This window comes from Myzus persicae, unplaced genomic scaffold (genome assembly GCF_001856785.1).
Source record: "Myzus persicae strain clone G006 unplaced genomic scaffold, MPER_G0061.0, whole genome shotgun sequence".
Lineage (NCBI taxonomy): Eukaryota > Metazoa > Arthropoda > Insecta > Hemiptera > Aphididae > Myzus > Myzus persicae.
The window spans coordinates 49076-69630 of NW_019104133.1; the positions used below are offsets into that span (position 1 = coordinate 49076).

Sequence of the window (20555 nt, forward strand, 5' to 3'; positions counted from 1 at the left end):
AGAGTTTGAACCCTGTATTGCAGAAAGTTTATTGAATAGTTGTCGAAGTTACACGAATAATAATTATGAAAAATGATATTATAATAGGTGACATCTTCAATAAATATTTTCAACCATCTCAACAATTTAAAAAAAAAAGAAAAATTATAATAGCTGAAATATTTTTTATTGTTTCCTACATCGTTAATTGCAGATTTTATATTCACTTGAATTATTCTAATTAATTATTAATTACACATTTTTTAAAGACCTGATCATTAATGTTGGTATATTTATTTTTTAAGATAATTCATACTTTTATTTTTCTTAAACTTTGTTGACTCGATAAGACCATTGTCGTGGTTATACATCCGGAAACAAGGAACGGTGCGGGTGGTAATCATCTAGTATTTCCATTTCACAACGCCCATGCGTAAAATTAAAATACAATTATAAAGTTTATCAGTATTTAATTTTAAAAATATTTTCACAGTGACTAGATAAAATATATTTTGCAATAATTATGAAAAATAAGTTTTGTTCATTTTGTCCTAAAGTCCGGGATAATTAATTTTATTATTGTCGATCGGTCGGAGGGTAAAAGTAACATTCTTTTTAAATACAATCCCAAAATTTGTGTCGGTTTTTAAAAAAAAATATTTTCCGTACAATATCGTTAGAAATTCGTCCGGCTTGTGACGGAATGTAGTCGATTTTTAAAAATAACATAGCCTAATCATGTCCATAGAGAGATTCAGATTACACGATTTCTGCAGCAGCGCCGCTAATATTTCTATACATAAGGTAACTATTGTGGTGGTTTGAGGGAGCAGTAAAGAGGATCGCACGGGTTCTTCGAGGGTGATTTGGACGCATTAAATAGTCATTTTATACAGTGTCCAGATTCACCTATATAGGACACTGTGGTTTCGATTAAACTTTGAAGTAGGTACATTGTCGTGGTGTTCTGAAACTACACAATGTATTAAATAACAGTGACTCGTTTGTGTTTAAAGTTAAAACTGATGGTCAATCGTATGCTGAATTTGAAAAATGAGGAACTTTGAATGATTCTAAACGTTTGGCTCCCCCGAAATCGGCCAAGGTTTCAGTCTTACATCACGTTCGTTTTCCGGCATAAGTTTTTGGTTTTTCACTTTCGATTTTCTCAAAAAAAAACAAAACATCTACGAAAAGAATGCGTTCAATTTTCAACTCTCAGAGGTGTGGCTACGTGAAAGTTTTCCTGCTGTTTTTACTGCAGAAAAAGTGTTTTCGTCAAAATAGAAAATTGAGCATCTGCCACTGTGAAGCCAATAATCACGTTCCGTTATAAGAATCTGAAATCTAATAAACGCATAAAACCCTACGAAATGTACACTAAAAAAAAAAAAATTTGAGAGCAATTAGGTTTGTCTTTAAAACGTATTACGCTTTGGCCGACTGAACAACATTTATTGAGATATCTCTGTAATACAATAAATGTTTCGGTAATCCTTTCGGTGCTGACTATAATATGTTTTTTAATTATTATACACAGCTCGTGTAGTCGTGTTTCCATCATCACCACGAAATATTATTTATGTCTATTAAAAATAGATGTTGTGGAAATTCGACTGCACCTTATTCATACTCGAAATCTGTTATACCGTAGCCGTTGGTATATTTTTTGATTTTTAGCAAAAAACGAATTGAAACGCTTGAATATAGTCACTATGTATATTGAGTTTTATTTGGTAGTATAATATTTTATATTCGACAGGCCATAACTATCGCCTGTACAGTCTTAACTATTTTCACGACAAACGTTTAGCAATCGTATAAAATTAACAATAGGCCGTTGTTTTGATTATACATTACACCAACACGGTCGCACAGGGTAATGAAAAATCGCAACGATTAAAGTTAACGGTATAAATTATAAAACAATAACTGCAGTGGTAGTTATAATATAGGTATTATACGGTGTAATGTGCTTTATTATTACTTACATAGGTATTTAAAATGTGTTTATTTCTTCCTTTTTTTGTTGTTGTTTTACAGTGCGCGCATAGAAAACGAAATTACAATATTATGTTTCATAGTGTTCATTAATCTTCGTTAGGTTTTTTTGTCGTGTGTGCCATCGCGTCACATTCGATACTGTTCTCTATTTTTATATTCTCGAAACGATGATTTTCGCTATTTTGGCCTAGACCCCAGCTATACAGTAACGCCCTCCACTGCAGGACTGATATATTATTTTAAAACATTATCCACCCGCGACTGATGCTAGCTCGTAACAATATACGTATTATGGTGGCTATTGTTCACGCCAGACAGTTACAAATTCGGAGAACGCCCGAAATCCGCGGCGGAATACATTGTCGACATTGTATTACGTATCATAACCACTGTTAATAACTGCATACATGGTCATTGGTATAATATCAAAATGGACTCAAGCTTTACGTGTTCAGCTCATCTACATCGCGGTTTTATTGTATAGTATAGTGTGGTGCAATAAAAATTACTATTACCATCGATTAAAAAAATACTCCATAAGTACAATCATATAATGTTGTATACTTAGAAAGTTAAGAGATGCCATTACTAATGAGTAATGACAAATTATAGGTAGCTAGTGTGTGTCAATATGGTCGCTCGACAATTATTATTCTTGTTTTGTTAGCATGGCAAACGAAAGTCCCATTTGGAGTCCCCGCGGCTGCTACGACGAGCCCCAAAATTTCCAAACTGAAAGCGGACTGTTCGTCCGTGCTCAGGCTGCTAACTTCGACTTTATACGAGTTAAAAATATTGTTATTATCTTCGGCGATGTGTGCAGGGGGAGAGGGGGGGGGGTGCGAATGGCTTTGCACGGCTCTTTTTATTGCGACGCGAAGTGACGTGTCATCTGGTTTCAGTTTATAATGAAAATCAAATTTTAATTAAAAAACATGATGTTTTGTCGAAAATTTTGCTTTGTCGTGCCGAAGGTACGGTTAACTTTCTATCAGGTTACTCGAAAATAAAACTTCGTTTTTAGTCTTTCTTTCTGTCGTTACGTATAATTATATGTTATTTGCACAATGAATTTGTCCGCTCAATTTAAAAACGAGTGAATTGCGAACACATATTTTATACATCTACATAATAACAGTATACGTTTACACAGAAGTTCGACATTACATAATTGGGTCATCATTGTTACGTTCACCGCTACGACAACTCCTATAATATAATAACTTTGTGGGTCTCCCGAGAGGTATTCCTACAGAGATGTAAATTACTAGTATAATAAGTTTATCTTCGGCTTGGTGTGGCTCGGTGGTACGCTCAATCTGCGTCAACGCTCCGAGCGTAGGTACCGGCCGTCGTCGTTAGCACTCGGATGGGTGACCACCCGTATTTTTAGCAACAAATCCTATTGCCACACACACAAAACGTGTTTCAACCAACCGTTCCCCCACGCAGTACCAGGATAACGGCCTTAGTGTTTGAATAAAATAAGTTGATTGTGTGGCATTTTAAAATTGTATACATTCAGAATGGTTTAAGTTTATAAGTTTTTGTCCATTTCCGTATTTGATGACGTGATTTTCTATAATGTTTTTTATACAATTAAAACACGGTTATCGTCATTCGGTATATTTTATACTTACAGGACTTTTTAATGGATATAATATCAAAATGCACTTCCTGCTAGTGCCCTGCCGTCTTCTTAAACATATGTTATAAACAAGAAACGTAATGAACATATTTTCAACTCGAGCAATAGAAGATTGAGAATTATTGATGTATATAAGCTATTCTGATAAACTCAAATTAAATATGGTTATAAAAAGTGTTGTTTTTTATTTAAGTCTATTGGGTCTATCCACTGATCACTTCGTTTACCCATTGGTTCAACATTGCCGTCGAACTATGCCTACCACCCGATGGGCTTCGCCCCCATTACCCGAGGATCGGCTTCCCTCTGTATCTTGAAAAAATCTGTAATTTAAGATGTATAAAGATAAAATGTACAAAACTTTTTTTTAGATAGTAGAGACTTTTAAGTGTTTAATTAATAAAAATTATTTGTTCTATACTTTTGGGTTACCATGGCAGTTATATTACGTAGAAAATAAAATGCTCAAAACTTTTTTTTATGCACGAGTTTAATAGAGATATATAATATTAACAACAATTATTGTATCTCCACCATAATGAAAAAAAAGAATGATTGTAAAACTCATAATCTTATATTTTATGGATGATGAAACGAAAAAGAACTTTAATTAGGTTGACAATTATTAGAGAAAATACCATTTATTCCATTATAGTCTTAGAATTTCGTATGCCCTAAATATATTGCTAAATATCTTATCCTATCTTATTTTTGAGTCCCATCACATAATGTGTGGTTCATCACGAGGCGATTTGGTCAGTTTTATATTTATTAGTTTATTCCTGTTAGCGTTTTTGTTATCGTTTATTCCGATCGCGTTTTAGTGCTTATATTTCAATGTAGTAAACGATTTTATAATAATTATAAAGTCTACACGTCGTGTTTAATGTTGATACAGATTGTAGTGCAATATTTTAATCCTCTTGTCGTTAAACAGTAATGTATTTTGCTTTCCGCATGGCCCCCACTAAATTGTTATCCAACACAATATCGTCCTTCACTTTGTTATTAGAAAAATACTTTACGGTTTTAGACCGATTTTGGTCTTTGTTATATACTTTTTATAATTTTATAGATTATAATTGAATCCATGTAAATATAATATAATTATCAGTTATTACTTTTAATTAATTAACTGCCCACATTCGAACTTTTTAATTTATAAGCAAAGATCGGAAGGTCATTTTGATTGTTGATTATATTAGATTATCTTCATACTTCAAAAAGTAAATTGCTACTAATTGTGTTTACAATCCTTTATGTTATAATGTCCTTTATCATTTTATTATATATTTATAGATCGAATCCAATTAGAATTCAATTTTAAAAACGTTATATTAATGAAATAAAAATTCCTACTATCCTACAAAGCTATTGGGTTATATTATTTAAAAAAACGTTATTAGTTTTTATGGTAATGTTACTATGTTTCGCAGTTAATAGTAATGCAAATTTGTGTCTAAAATATCCTTTTACGCAGAAATGTGCATCACGTTATACTTCACATAATCTTATTATTTGTTTTATAAAAATAAGGATTTTTCGAGTTCATACCATAGGTCGTGGATAAATTGTTTTTGTGAATATTTTTTCGTTGTAATGTTTATCTATCACATTAATGCGGTGTAATAACTAGGTACCTACGGAATTTGTTGTTTGGTCTAATTCCTTACCACGCATAGTTTTCTGTACGTGCCCTTTCGTCCGGTCAAGTGTATTCATTTCGTAACGGCTGTAAACCTAAATAGATTCCATTAAAACGACATCAAGGCACTTTTCCCAAATTTAATTTAACCTTTTTTTTTGTTTTTTTCTTATTCACGTATCTTTTACATTGCTTTTTCGATTACAACTTTTTTTCAGTTTTGTTTCCTTCCAAAATCGTGCCCGTTTGTAGAGGATAACATTTTGGACGTTACTGCGGCACAGTTAAAAATTAATTTTTGTGAATCGAGTTATTCGTCGTGGCCTTTTGATCGAACAATACTGTTCATAATATAATTATATCCATCCCTCATATTTCAGGGAAATCCTCCCTCCACCTAAAAACGGCATAGTATATGGACTTAATTTAATACCAATGTCAAAACAAAAAAAAAAAAACCCAATATATATCGATAAAAAACTAAATGTCGTAGGAGTTCCTCCAAGGGAAGGAGAATCCTCGAGTGGATTTTTAACTATCTTAAATATAATAGTGTTATCAAAAATGCTTATTGTAAATATTATATTTACAGATTGTATGTTTTCAAAAATACAAAAAATACTATATATGTCATACAGAATTAATCTAGGTCACGGCGCGTACGTGTCCGGTGAAAACGGTTTTACGTTTATGGAATTTTTTTTATTATTATCACGCCCGAATTGTATATAATAATTATTATTGTTATTTAGTATTATTGTTGTTATTGGCGCCTCGATAATGCTTACCCGAACGACAGGTGTCGCAGTTGTAAGGTACTCATATCGCACACCGACAATGACACTTTCCGAAGAAAATCATGTACCGCGCTCGAAATATAATTGAATTATAACAGCCTAGTCGATTATTTTCATGCATATTACGTATACCTAAAAAATATTAACGTATTTACACTGTGTACCACTATCAGACAGAAGTAGTTGCGGTGTACTTGTGTTTCAATTTATTATCGTTGTGTGTGTGTGTTTGTGTGTGTGTGTGTGTGTGTCTGTCTGTGTGTATGTGTGTCTGTGTGTGTGTGTGTGTGTCTGTGTGTGTGTGTGTGTGTGTGCGAGTGTGCGAGTGTATTACATTTTAATACATTGACGTGAAAACTTTTCGCGCGTCAATTGTATGTATAATTGTTATTGTCATTTCTCTGAATAACTTTCATTCTTGAGAGGTTTCGTTAAGTTTCCAAAAACTCGACGGTGCTGGGTTTCAATAAACTTCAGCGGTTTCGTAAAATAAGTATAAAATATATATATTTTCACTAATAATAATAAAGTTTTACCATTGATATTCTATAGCAGCTGAAGCAGTGTACAGACGGTATAAGACCGTAATAAGAGTCTTGAAAATAATAATAAAGAAATCATTTTTGATGGATAGGTCGCAATAAATACGTAATATTTGCATCCTTAGAAACTCAACTTATATTATACAGAAATCGTTTTTTTTTTTTTTTTTTGTTTTTTGTTCTGCGTCCAGCGCATAAGTGATAATGTCAGTGGCTTTGGCACCGCTTTATAAAAATTTTAATTTTTTAATTATTTTATAGTTTAATATTATGGTGGTTGTTGCGTAACAATTTTTATAACAACCAAAAAAAGAAATTGCTACCCAGTACCCATTTGCAGCCGCTCCAAATTTTTTATTTTTTTAGGGGATCCTGTCACCGACAATTGACCCTTCAGTCTTCAGAAAGTCTTCTCGATTTGAATGCATATATTATACATAAGTATGTTGTAATGAATTCACATAATATTCCGATTTAAAGCATATATGGTCGTCTGCGACCTGAGTTGTGTAAAAACTGCGACGATCGATGTTTATATACAATATACATATTATAAATTTGTTTGTATGTATATCTAGCTGTGTGTGTGTGTGTGTGTGTGTCTATGTGTATGTGTGTTGATTGTTCGTCGTCGGTACCGCCGTGGGCCATGATAATATTATATTACGACAATATTATAATCTAATGCACATAATAATATTATTATCGTTATAATAAGGTGTAGTAATCGAGTGTGTACACAATATCAGACGGTTGCGTGAAAAAATAATGTATCGCGTAAAGTGGAAAACATATCGTAATTGTCCGACTTTACAGGGTGTTTGCATATTGATACGAGATGATGAATTATACTAAACCGTCGCCACACTCACTATTGTTTGTCGGTTATATTATATCCGCTGTGACACCTATCGCTTGAAATTTGTATGAATATAATGTCCCAACGGCGTTACGGTATTGGGTTTCGTTGGACTCACGAGTAGTTCTATTATATAGGTACGGTTCATTTTAAACCAACCATCGAAAAAAAAATTGAAATAGGTATATACATTTTAAATGAATAATGATTTTATTTTGGTGGAGAGATCGTTCGTGGATGTACGAACCATGTATGATATTGTCTCGTCCGGGACGAATAACAATATTATGTATACCAATTAAAATTTTAAAAATTAATTTTTATTTTTATATTATATTATTAATTTGATAATACGTAAAAACCCACTAAATTAATAAGCAAATACGTATACTTTTAGTACGTATGCTATATTGAAATCGTATCAATGAAGATTTTCGTTGTGTTATCAATTTACAGGATATCAATACGATAAAATCGTTTGTTTTAAATTATTATATCATAGATAGTAAAGTTGTATATCGTACAAGCAATGTATACCTAATTCATTTGTATTACAATAAAGTTGTTCTATAGGCTATAATTCATAATATTTAGATATATGTGTATACGCTTTATATTTATTTAGGAGAGTAAAATTCTGTTAATGAAATTGTATTGAATTAATAATTAAGTGAATTCATTTTTATTTACACACTCAAATAGAGGGTTATTTGTTAGTTTTGAAAATTAAAACTGTAAAGGCTAGTACTTATTTGTTTTTCAAATTTAAATTATTTTCAAATTTTTTTATTAGGTAACATATGAAATATAAAGAAAACAAAATAAAATCATGTTTTCTAACTAGTAACATGATTTCTCGACCTATATAAATTTTAATTTTATCCATACCTATCTGGAAGATCCATATTCTTTGTATAATCATTTATCATCATTGATCACTAATAAGTTGACAGTCGTAGACTATTAGTTATTATTAAATTGGACCAATAGTATTTATCGGGTAAAAATATGACGAACATTAATTAACTTACATGAAATATATTATTATAGCATTCCATAAAGCATAATTTAATGTTTAGGGTATAATATAATAGAATATCTGGTTTTTTGACAAATGAAATATCACACGTCATAATTGACAAAATTATTAATGTATTAACAAAAATAAGGTGATGAATAATTCATTAACGATATCAGTACAATTAACAAAATATTAAAAATGTTGGACGAGCAAATGATTCAAAAATTGAAACAAAAGCTGATTTCTAAATTTAAACTTTCACGAACACTGAAATACATTTTTGAACTAATTTTTACATTTTTTAAATCTGTGAAATAATTTAGTAATAATAATAAAAAAAATATTAGCAAGTAAAACACTATTATTTCAATTTTGTAATGTATGTTGACGTTGAATACTTATATTATTTGTGAGTATATTTATTTCAGTATTGAATTATATTTCAAATAATTGCCAAAGATATCTATAATTTTGGATTCATAAAATACGGAATGCAGGGAATGCAGTGTTAATGATGAATCAACTTCAAATGTATCATTATTTTAAACTATATTGGTATTGATAAGCGTTAACAGCTTACTTATTTCGGCGTTACATTTGTAACTCTAGTCGACATTTTTAATTTATTACAAACTTATTCGCAAGTTACGAAATATATATACAATACACGCGTATATTTATTTTCGAAAAAAAAATCGACAACTTTTAGCACGGTATTGCAAATACCTACGAAAATTATTTTGATTTGAGCTTCTTACACGTTTCCAACGCGCACACACACAATACAGCTCGTATTTACATAATATTAGGTTTTTTTTTTCCAATTCAATGTGTACTAAATCGTTTGGAAATGTCATTAGTTTTAAAGTTCTCTAAAAAGTTAACGGATTTTGAAAGTAGGGAAAAAATATACTACTGCACTTGAACCTTCTGCCAATAAATAAAAAACGATTTATTTTCAAATCATCCGGCTATAAATATTAAAATATATTGTATTATTTATGACGTGCGTGAGTATTTTAGTCGCGTTTAAAATTTTATCAATTTGCATTTTGGAAAATCATAAACTTAAGAGGAAAAAAAAAGTTACGCCAGATGGTAACGATTTCCGACCGTTATTATGTTAACACGCATAAAGCGTTTTAAATTATTATCATTATTATTATTATTATTATTATTGTTATTATTGTATGTTTATATATACAGGAAAATGTTGGTAGTTTTACTCGACGTTCTTGTCATTAATAACAAAAATGTTTTCAAGCAAAAAATTATCGCGAGAAAAACATTTTTTAAATCCCACTCGTGCGTCGCTTTTTAGATTTGTATATAGTTATTAGTGTGTATTGTATGAATTAGTATAGAATTTGTGTGGCTCCTCGTACGAGATAATATTATATTACGTTGCCGTCCTAATGAAGAATAATTTTAATTCGAACGTTAAAAAATATATTATACGAGTATTATTATAATTATATCACGAGGTAAATATACGCCGCGCAGTCAGCCGCGACATTTCGAGTACCCATCGTGTGCAAAATGCGATCACAATACAATCGTTACACGCGCATAAACGGGTGGCATTAAAATTAAAACGTTTTATGAATTCCTCTTGTCGGAAATTATTGTTGGAAAAATCATCACGACCGACGACGTAATCTGCAGTACATAATCCAGTAGATAATCTGCGAGGCCTGTATATAAGCTTTTAGCCTGTCGGGGTCCGCGTGGGTCCCGTGTTCTCGGACGATTAAAATTCCGCCGGACCGTGTCGTGATCGACGACCGGTGGTCGAATTAATAACGTTTCCCTATACGCCGTCGGTGTACTATACACTATAATGATGACGTGTAATCTCTGTATTTGATATTATTATTATTATTATTATTATTATTATTATACGCACAGTGATGATAATTCAGAGTGTGCCAGCTCGTCAAAACAAATTGTTTACATTTTTTTTTTTTAATTGAACATAATATACTGCAGGAAGATTCATCATGCTTGAGATCAAGCATGCTCGTACCTTTTTTTTTCGTAACGACTTCATTCAAACTCTAATTTGAATACATTTTGGATACAATTAATTTTTAATACACTGCACCTGAAGACTACATTTTGAGACTCATAAGATTTTTTTTTTAAAACTCAAGGAACTAGTATTGTGTGATGATACAAAATTATATCTTTCAATGGAGAATCCTCCTCTCGTTTTTTCTGAAAATGTTGACGTATAAAAATTCAAACGAGTAATTTTTGAGTTATTTAACTCTACCAAGAATAATATAGGTCCATGATAATCGGTTCGGAAGATATGGGGGCTATGTTAATTTAAAATTTGTAGTAATTTATATTAATCTATCATTGATAATTTATAAAAATAAAACAAATACTAGACCCGATATTAATATTATATCCATTTTATATTTTTGTATTATCGTGTTTACGACCGACTAAATTACTATCCTAAATATAAACATTTTTTAAAAACAGACGTTTGTATTATTCCACATGAAACTTCTTAAGACTTCTAATGTAAAATCTCTAGAATTGGAAATTATGGTATTTAAGTGTATTCAAAATTTTCAAAAATTAGAATTTTAATAAATGTAAAAATGGGCGTTAGCATGCTTGGTGAATCACTCTGTATATTATTTATTCAATAATATAATAATAGTAAGTATCATGATAATCGTTTATAAATATAAGAACAAAATATAAAACGTAGGTGTAGGCACATATTTGTACAATAAAGTAATGGTTTTAATTATTTTCATTAAACTAAACTAAAATAAAGTCAGTTAAGTTATTGACATAAAACAAAATTGCATACATATTTGTGCTCGGTCATTTTCAAAATGGATTATAAAGTTATATTTATGCACATTTCCTCGCCTTCTGTTTGGGTAACTCGTTGGCGAAGTCGTTAAAGTTATGATCTCCCGCAATCTCACACTCTATTGACAATATTCTTAATGCAACTAAGTTTTGATGTCTCAATGATGAGCTTAACCTATTTTTTTTTATTATTCATTTTAATGATGCGAATGACCTTTTGGCGGAACGATGAATGACATGCGTTGTTAAAAAATATTTGTAAGTATTGTTTACTCATTTTGAAATGCTTGTGATATCCTTTGATATGTAAACTAAGGCCATTCCTCTGCAAAAAGTTCAGAGCATACGTCAACAAGAGATCGATTTAATTTGCATATTGATGTCGACATAATATTATTTTATGATACCGATGGACATACGACTTTGATTTGTCATCCATTTACGATATTGTGTTTATATGGCTAAACCGATGAGTGCATATCTGAACATGGTTTTTATTAATTTAACTGGTTTTTTTCTGCACAAAACAATTAAATCATACCATTTCATACAAAAACGTCTACTTCGGCTGGTAAAACTACAGTGTTTGAAAAAACTCATGTGGCACCCAACATAGAACGGAAAACGGTGTGTTGACGTTCATTATACGTTCGACCTACGTACTTCTTCTTCGAATATATAGTTTTTTGATTTTCTTCGAACTCTGTGATGAAAACCTACAACAGCCGTCGAACAGTAAAGTTTTGAAAAAACCCGTCAACAAACTTGATTTTGATGAAATGTCAGCCAAAGCCCAGTTACAACCAAGCTCTACTCATAATCGTTTTTAAATGCGACGATTTATCATTTGTGAGCGATACAAGACGAGTGTGAGTGCTTACACCGCTCGGTCTCTGTCAGATTTTTTTTATGTGAATATGATTTTTGCAAATTATTTCTGTATATATAGGATGGTCACATTTATTCAATTTTCATTTTTTGTGTTTTAGGTATTATATAAATATTTGAGGTAGCTGATTTTCCTAAACAATTTTAATTATAATTTCCATTAAATATTAATAGAGTTATGCATTTTAAATTATGCCGAAGTGTTGTTTAAAATTTGAATATTAACGACATATATGGAAACCAATTACCTACAATAATTACTGTTTGATATACGTCATGTGTCCTATATAAAGCCTACTAGTCGGCCAACTAAATAACTTTTGAGGAAATGTAATTTACACAAAAAACAATTAAATATCCAAACATGCAGTTTAATTAATTTGACAAAAAAATAAGTTATTACCGGAGATGAATCATCGGGAACGCCCTGCAGTATAATATCGTCTGTAGTGCCAATTTCAACGCGGCACGCGTCATTTTCCAACAATTTCAAATTTCATCGTCTCTATAACGTCTTTGACGATGCATCTGACGGAGGAAATTAATTAAAATAACATTAGGCGCATCGTAGTCTACAGCGGTTATTAACCTCGCGAGGGGTGGTTCAATACCGTGTGTTTGAGGTCGCTTCAAAACGCAATCGTTTCGCGCTGACATAGTTTTGATTATTATTATCAACTCCGCGGTGGTCCGTCATAAATCATAAATCATTAAACCTTAAATATTATCAGGGGAAATAATATTTATAAACGTCCCGTGAGTAATGGGACACGATAAACCAAATTTCGGTACTACTATTCGTGGACGGCGTTCGTACTCACACGGTCGAAAGTGACGCGATTAATACACGACTATACTGGACGTGTCCGTTCCAAAACTTCTTCGCTCGCTCATTCGATCCATATCCGCACTTGGGTGTATACAATGCGAGACTTCGCGTTTTCCCCGTTTCACCGTGTACGAGGGAAATCGGAAAATCGGCAAGGCGGCTCACCCTGTACACATACGGTTCCCCTTTGTAAATGTGCGAGGGTTGATTGATTTGGTCGCGTGAAAACGAACGCTCGCCGCCGTCCCGCCCGCTTCCCACTCCGCGACTCGTGGCCGAAAGCCACCCAGAGTGGTCGAAAATAATTCCCATCCGGCCCCAAAGGGACCGAAGTTTGGCCGTCATCAGGACTATAATTTATATTATATATATATATATGTATTTATAAGATACTCGTGGTTTAAGGACTTATCGACCCGTCGCACGTATAACCGACCATGCGATGTGTACCGTGATGGGTGGAGGTGCAGGGGGAGGAGGATTTCTGTACAGGTGTGCCGTTGCGGCCGTGTATAAAATATCAGCTGAGCTTTGTACAAATCTAATACACACTCGTATGTCTGCATATAGGCCAGGAGTCGGGAACCTGAGGCTTTTTAATATGCAACTTGCGGCTCTTTGGACAATTTCCACTAATATCAAGTACATACGTTGTTTTGTGTGTTATTGTCTTTAGTTAAATAAATAACATTATATTTGTATAAGCAATAATAATAATAATAATAATAATAATGAATTAATGAAATAAAGTTTTTCTATATTTTCTAAATTTAAGACGTATCGTTATGTTTTTAATGCCTACCAATTTTTCAATGAAATAATAATGCTATTTTTATTCTAATATTCTATAATATATTGTCTATACAAACAACTTCAACTAAAAAAAATGTTGTTTAAACCTGTGCGGCTCCCTGGGCATCATGTTTTTGTAATTTTTCAAAAATATTGCTCTTTCTTGCGATAGCTAATGCGCATTGGCGTAGTGAATGATAATTTCACTCGAAACAAAACAATATAATATGTGTCTGTTTTATGTTTCATCCCACATCCCCCACGATCCACAAATCTGCCTATTTAGACCATACTTAATGTTACTGTATATATGTATGTATGTGTCACAGAGGTCACATTTTGAGACGGGTACCTACTATTTTCTTGACGAAAAACGGGTGTTGGCCTACGATTTTATTCGTGTCGACGTCAACTGCCGGGGGAAATTCAAAAAAAGTCGCTTCTCGGGGTCGGGGAAATAACACGCGCGGTGTCCGATTCGTAGACGAAAACCATCACCGAGAGTAGTCAGACTTAAAAAAAAGCTCTCGCGTCCTCGATCCGCCGCTATATTAATGCTATTAAAACATTTTCCGAAATACACGCGTGTTACACTCACTCATTTTGACAGACGCTAAAATATTATGAGTATACGAAGAATATATTTTACGGTTTAAAGGAAAGCTAAATCATAAACTGCGGCAAATCCTTCCAACCCACCCCCTCCCCCCCTCTACGCTGGTCCAGATGTTGGGGTTCTGGAGGATGACATCGTGACGCGCGCTTGTATCGTCGTCACAGTCGCACGTCGGTTGGCCCGCAGGGGGTTGGTGGTGGTAGAGGGAAGGAGCTTTACAATCTTATATATTATTAAAACCACGCCCGCCGCCACCGTCGAGACTGAGCCCACGGGCTCTTATTGCAATAAGACGTGACGAACCGTACCTACCTTCGTCTAGATGTTTCCTTAAATAGCTCCGAAACGAAAAAACGGGAATTCCCCGAAACAACGTGCACAGCGTGTACTCGCAAATCCTGTTCCCGGTACATAAAAAGCCTTCAAAATAGTCACCGAAATTCTGTGTTTATGGGGATTCGAATCGTGACGGTGTTGTTGTATATGACTCTAAGTACGTATGTTTCCGATGTATTTCTTACGACTCGTTTCGTCGTTTCCGCCGTCGATTTATTGATTTTTTTTCCGTTGAAAACTTCTGCAAACCGTTTTTAAAAACGTTTACACAAATACGCTTCGCGTAAGGTATAATATATAGGTGTAAACATTATACTGCGTTTCACTAGAACCGAACTGCTCAACTAAAGAGAGTCTCAAAAACACAATTTTGGATTAAAGCAAAATACATTTCATTTGAAAGTTAGCCCGCAGAACGAGAGTTGACGATATCGTTTGTGGATAGGCATCGCCCTGTATTTGTATGATTTAACGAGGACTGATTAAGTCTACCTAAAGATAAACGACTCGGCCATATTTGCAATTGCACTGTGGCGCGGGCGTTGAGTAATTGCTGCAGCTGCCTAACCCGTCTCAGTTAATTTTGTTGAACATCGTCTAGCTTTAATTTTTGCCACACAGGTTGGTGCATATGTAAGTTTTTTCAGAAGAACAATTTTTAGTTGTTTTTAATCAACCGAACGCAAAAATTGTTAGATTTTTCAATTACACAGACACTTATGCTGAAAAAATTGACACATTTTTCAATCTAATCCATAACACGTTAAATGTATATGTCTTTACATTTTATTGAGTACAATGTTCTAATAGTAATGCAAATTCAAAAAAAACATCTTCAATGAATAAAAACAGATTTTTTTCGATTTTAAATGATATTAAATGAGACATAAAAACCTCTATAAACTATATGCATTATTTGAGATGCTTATATATATATATATATATATATAAGTATATTTAGAAATTGCAGATGTCTTTCGAGAAGCAGGTTCCTGGCGGTAGTTTGATTTTTGGTAGATGACAAATGACAAAACTTAATAAACGAAGAAAATACTAGTTTTATTCTTGGTGTAAGGAATTCTGTTAAATAAACTCTGTAAATGTATTATATTATGCAGCCTACGCCCTTAAACTATTCAACACACGTTTTTCTACCAGCCACGCCTGTGAAATAAACAATTCTTATTAGGAGGCATCGATCAAAATGTATACAATAACAAACCTACTGCTGGTTAAATAGATTTAAATGACGAAAGTAACGTAGGCAACAAAATGTCGGCATTGATTATTTTATTATTTTCAGTCAGTTAATCTAGTTTATAGATTCACCAGAGCATTAGCTATGTTATAAAATTGTATTTGTGATCAAATACATTTTTAGCAAATAATTAGATCATTCTTGGCGAAATTAATTATAGTTTTAATTAACTTATTATTATGTAAAATACATGAAATCCTACCTAATACTATTGTATAATATATTATACTATATTAATGAAAGTTACCATTGATTACAATTCCGTGTAAATATGTATACATTCTTATTCGGTGAATATCTGCAGTATACAATATCAATATTATTAGTGATATTTTTTATTTAATAGAACAATTTTTTTTAAGAAAATGCGTTAATTCATTATTTTTTGAAGAAGAAAAATTACCATACTCGTAGAAGCATTGTGCTGGACCTTTACATTTCCAAAATATTTTTGTTTCATTCTAGATATTCACTCACAAAATAAATAAAAAATTCCTTTAAAATAACATCTGTTTCCTAAGTTTTTTTTAAAAATATTTGCAGCTTGAAATATAAAATCTGCCCTCTATTACGATTCAATTGTATAATTAATTATTATTCCAAGTGAAACAAAAACATTTTCATAGGTATGTATATATAGCGTATATAGTATACATTACTGCAAATAATAAATGAAAAATAAATTGTATGTTTATTACGGCGGCATACTATCCATACTATTATATAGAAATATAAAAGATAAACAATACCTAATAATTGCATTTTTGTTTTAATTAAATATTGTTATTAATACTATTTATTTTTTAACGATAATATCTGAACTGTAACATTATGATTAATAAGTATTTAAAAGTGGTTAGTGCTGTGAAACCTCGGTGTAACGGACACTTGCAGAATGCAGAAATTGAAAATATCAAGTCTGCTATTTCATTTTTGAAATCTTCAAGTATTTAATATAATGTATACCTATATTCAAAACTGTGTCTGTTTAAAAAACGTCACTTTATATTGGTTTCTGGTATATTGGTATTGGATATGTATAGAAGTTTCGCTGTGGTTGATTACAATAAGTGCGTAGGTATATCAAACGTATTGATAATAGCTTTCAGAAATACAGAAAATATGTCACAATGAGAGCTAATATTATTTTACTGCAGTAAGCGTAAAGCGTTTTTGTAATATTCTCTTTGGGATTACCTAGAGCGTTTTTTTTTCTCCAACAAAGACATTAAATGAACATTCACATTAAAAGGCCCTTATTTAAATCGAAACGTTTAATGATAAAAAACATTCGATCAGCTATTTCTCCATTAATCATTTGTAGTATAAATTATTATTAGTAGTAATAGTGGTATGTAGCTGTATTATACTATAATAGTAGTATATATTTTGTTTGTTATTCAGAGAATCGTACCAACTACCAATATATGTATATATAATTGAACTGTCAAGTTTTCCGGTGTTTATCGACGTAATGTCAATATTAATGATAAATTAACACAACCCCCAATACGGCTGATTGAATTATATGCGAATATTGCTGCGCACCAGTTTTAATCCGCAGCGATGCAATTAGCTGTAAAGCAATCATCTTACCACCAGTGCACGTATCTCCGGAATAAGTCCGCCGAGGTTTGCAATCGTCTTTTATTTATTCGATTATTATTCACTACAAAATAATTAAAATCCAGTACCGTGGTGAGGTACACGATTTCGGATCGGATCGAGATTTTTCGATCGGACTACACGTGCGGCCGTCGTAGTGGCTGGTCGGTGAATAATGGCAAAAGTTTGTCGGACGACTCGGACGCGCGTGCATCGATCGGCCTACCAATCTGATTGCACAAACCAATCGAGACATTTCGAGATGATCATCCACCGGACACGTGACGAGCATCGTAGGCGCGTTTGCGAGCCACCCGACAATTTATATTCAAATTATTTTGTTTCATAAAAACAAGTCACTGCGAGAAAAAAAGTCATGTCTGTAAAATTATTTAATAGGTTTTTACGTGCTCGAGGCATGGTTCGCCTTACACTATTTTAACGTACGTATTTAAACTTTACGATCCGAGAAAAGTATATAATATATAAATGTACGATTCCCGGATATCCGGATTCATATATAATATTATGATCGGATTTTCTGAATTTATATGATTATTAACTTGGATAAATATTTTATTATGTGATGTAATAACTTTATTCCGGATAAAATATATCTATATATGTACATTGTACAATCAATATTATAATAATATGCGTAAGTTACGACTACATAACAATAATAATCGAATTAAGCAATCCGGTAAATGAAAAACTGTAGGTGCTCTCAAAGTTCCGGTTTATGATTCCGAAATGCGGCAAACACTATGCACGCTCACCATTTCGCATAATAATACAATAATAATAATATTTATATATTGTCGTTGTGACGTACGCCGTTTTTGTGTTATCTCTCACACACGCATTGAACTCGTGTCTGTCCCCCGTCCGTCAACCCTTCGCCGATATCATGAGCCGTAAATCACACATTCACATACCTATATAATAGGTGCACAACACGACGACGTGTACGATAATGTACGCGATTTGTATAATATGTATTTGTGCCCGCAGAGACGATATTTTGCCACGCCCGAAAAGTCGGGCAAACGAACACGCCGTCCATTTTATTACATTATTAAAAATTATAATACTTTCGTAAACGCATTTTTATTTCTTTAACCATCTGCCCCCTACACTAACCCGTTCTCGGGAGATACCTATGTATACGACGAGTTTACGCTTTGAACGAACTCACAGAGGCATAACGATGTACACAAAATGTGTGCGAATTTTGACTAAACCGCCCGCGACAAACCCTTTGACGGCCAATAAAGTCTCATCGCTCAAAATCCTTTGGAATTAATTTCGTCACATGCGCTCCTCTCTCTCGCTCCCTTTCTTCACCCGCCATTTTATTAGATAAGTATTTGTAATTGTATACTCTATATTATAATAATAATGGTCGAGAGCTGTTCGAAAATATTTATGCGAAAATGTGAAGTGGTTTGTCGTGATTGGTAGACGAAAAAATGAGGGGGGGGGTACAGCGCGTGCAAAGTTTTCGCGAGGAAAAACTTTGAAATTGGCCGTGCACTAGAGGAATTATAGAAGTCCGCGATGCGCTTCCTATAGGTACACTTCAATGGGCATTTTTGACGTTAATTGAAATTTAATCAGTGCCGAAGCTTATATTTATGTACACAAATCTCGTCTCTTGACGGTAAATTTTTCGTTGAAAACCAGCCATATCGGCGAAAAAAAATGTAATTAATTTATAGAGAAAAAAAACGAACCCGAGCCAAAAGATAATGTAAAATTAAAACGGGTAATAAATACACGCGTGCGCGAGCTTACAGAAACTACGGTTCCTCAGACATTTTACTTCAGTAGTTCAGTCGGAATGATTTTAAAATAAAATGTTCATTTTTCGACGGTTTAATGGAAAAACACGTTCGAGCGATTTATTATTATATGTACCCGAAACGAGTAGGCGAATACATTTAACGCCATTGTTATCGCGTGTCTGCGTCTTAATTGCGTACACCGTAAACTTGTCTCTTTTCTATGTAAACTCGAAACAAACTTCAGGATAATCATATATCTATCATTCGTGTAGTAAATTTGTATTGTGAACTTTCAAGCTGGAAATAAAGAGCTAAAAAATCGATGGCGATGATGTCGCTATTTAGTGTATAATATGGAAATCCGATTATTTTATTGACTGTTGTTAAAACGGTTACATACGTCTAAGGAATCAATGTCTGTGTTTAGACTTGTATTTGTTAAAATTTAATGTACACCCATCCACTATTTGTTTTACATTAATAATGTGTACAAGTGTGTTCAACCATTTTTAAATTTATTTTTATTTTTTATTAAACCCTTTCACTTTTAGAAAAGGTATAATTATGGTTTAATTTGGTAATACTTATACCCTGTGACAAGTGAGTAGTTTTTGAAGGAAAAATAAATCTTTTGTGAACCTCAAGTGTATGAAGTTCATAAAGAATTATGTAAAAGTCAAGTCATGAGAAAATCGCCAACTGCTATTTAGTATGAGCATCGAAAAAGTATGTGCGTTTATTCGGACATCGTTTATATTTACGTAAGCGTTGAAACCTATTTTACGAAACATATAAACAATGTATTGATTGAACCAGTACACAAAATTGTTGTAAAATGAACGGATCATTAAAGTTGTATTTTACCGTAATATATTAGTTTGATTTTACAAAGTCATTAAAAGCTAATTGTTTATCCGCATACATTGATATTGATTCGTAACACTTACAGAGAACAATTACAGAAAAAAAATATCAACTAATTATGAATTGTAGTCAAACCTAAAACTATTGAGTGTAGGTAATTCTGGTTTCTTATTTATTATCCACACAAATGACATGTTTAGCTAAAGTTAACAACTTTTATAAGGTATGGATAGGAGTTATATTTTGT

General features: G+C 32.6%; 1 long non-coding RNA gene across 1 annotated transcript in view; it reads right to left on the reverse strand.

Annotated features, from left to right (window-relative positions):
* Positions 1 to 20555, reverse strand: part of LOC111039091 — a 68739-nt gene that overhangs the window by 46841 nt on the left and 1343 nt on the right. The window lies entirely within an intron of this gene.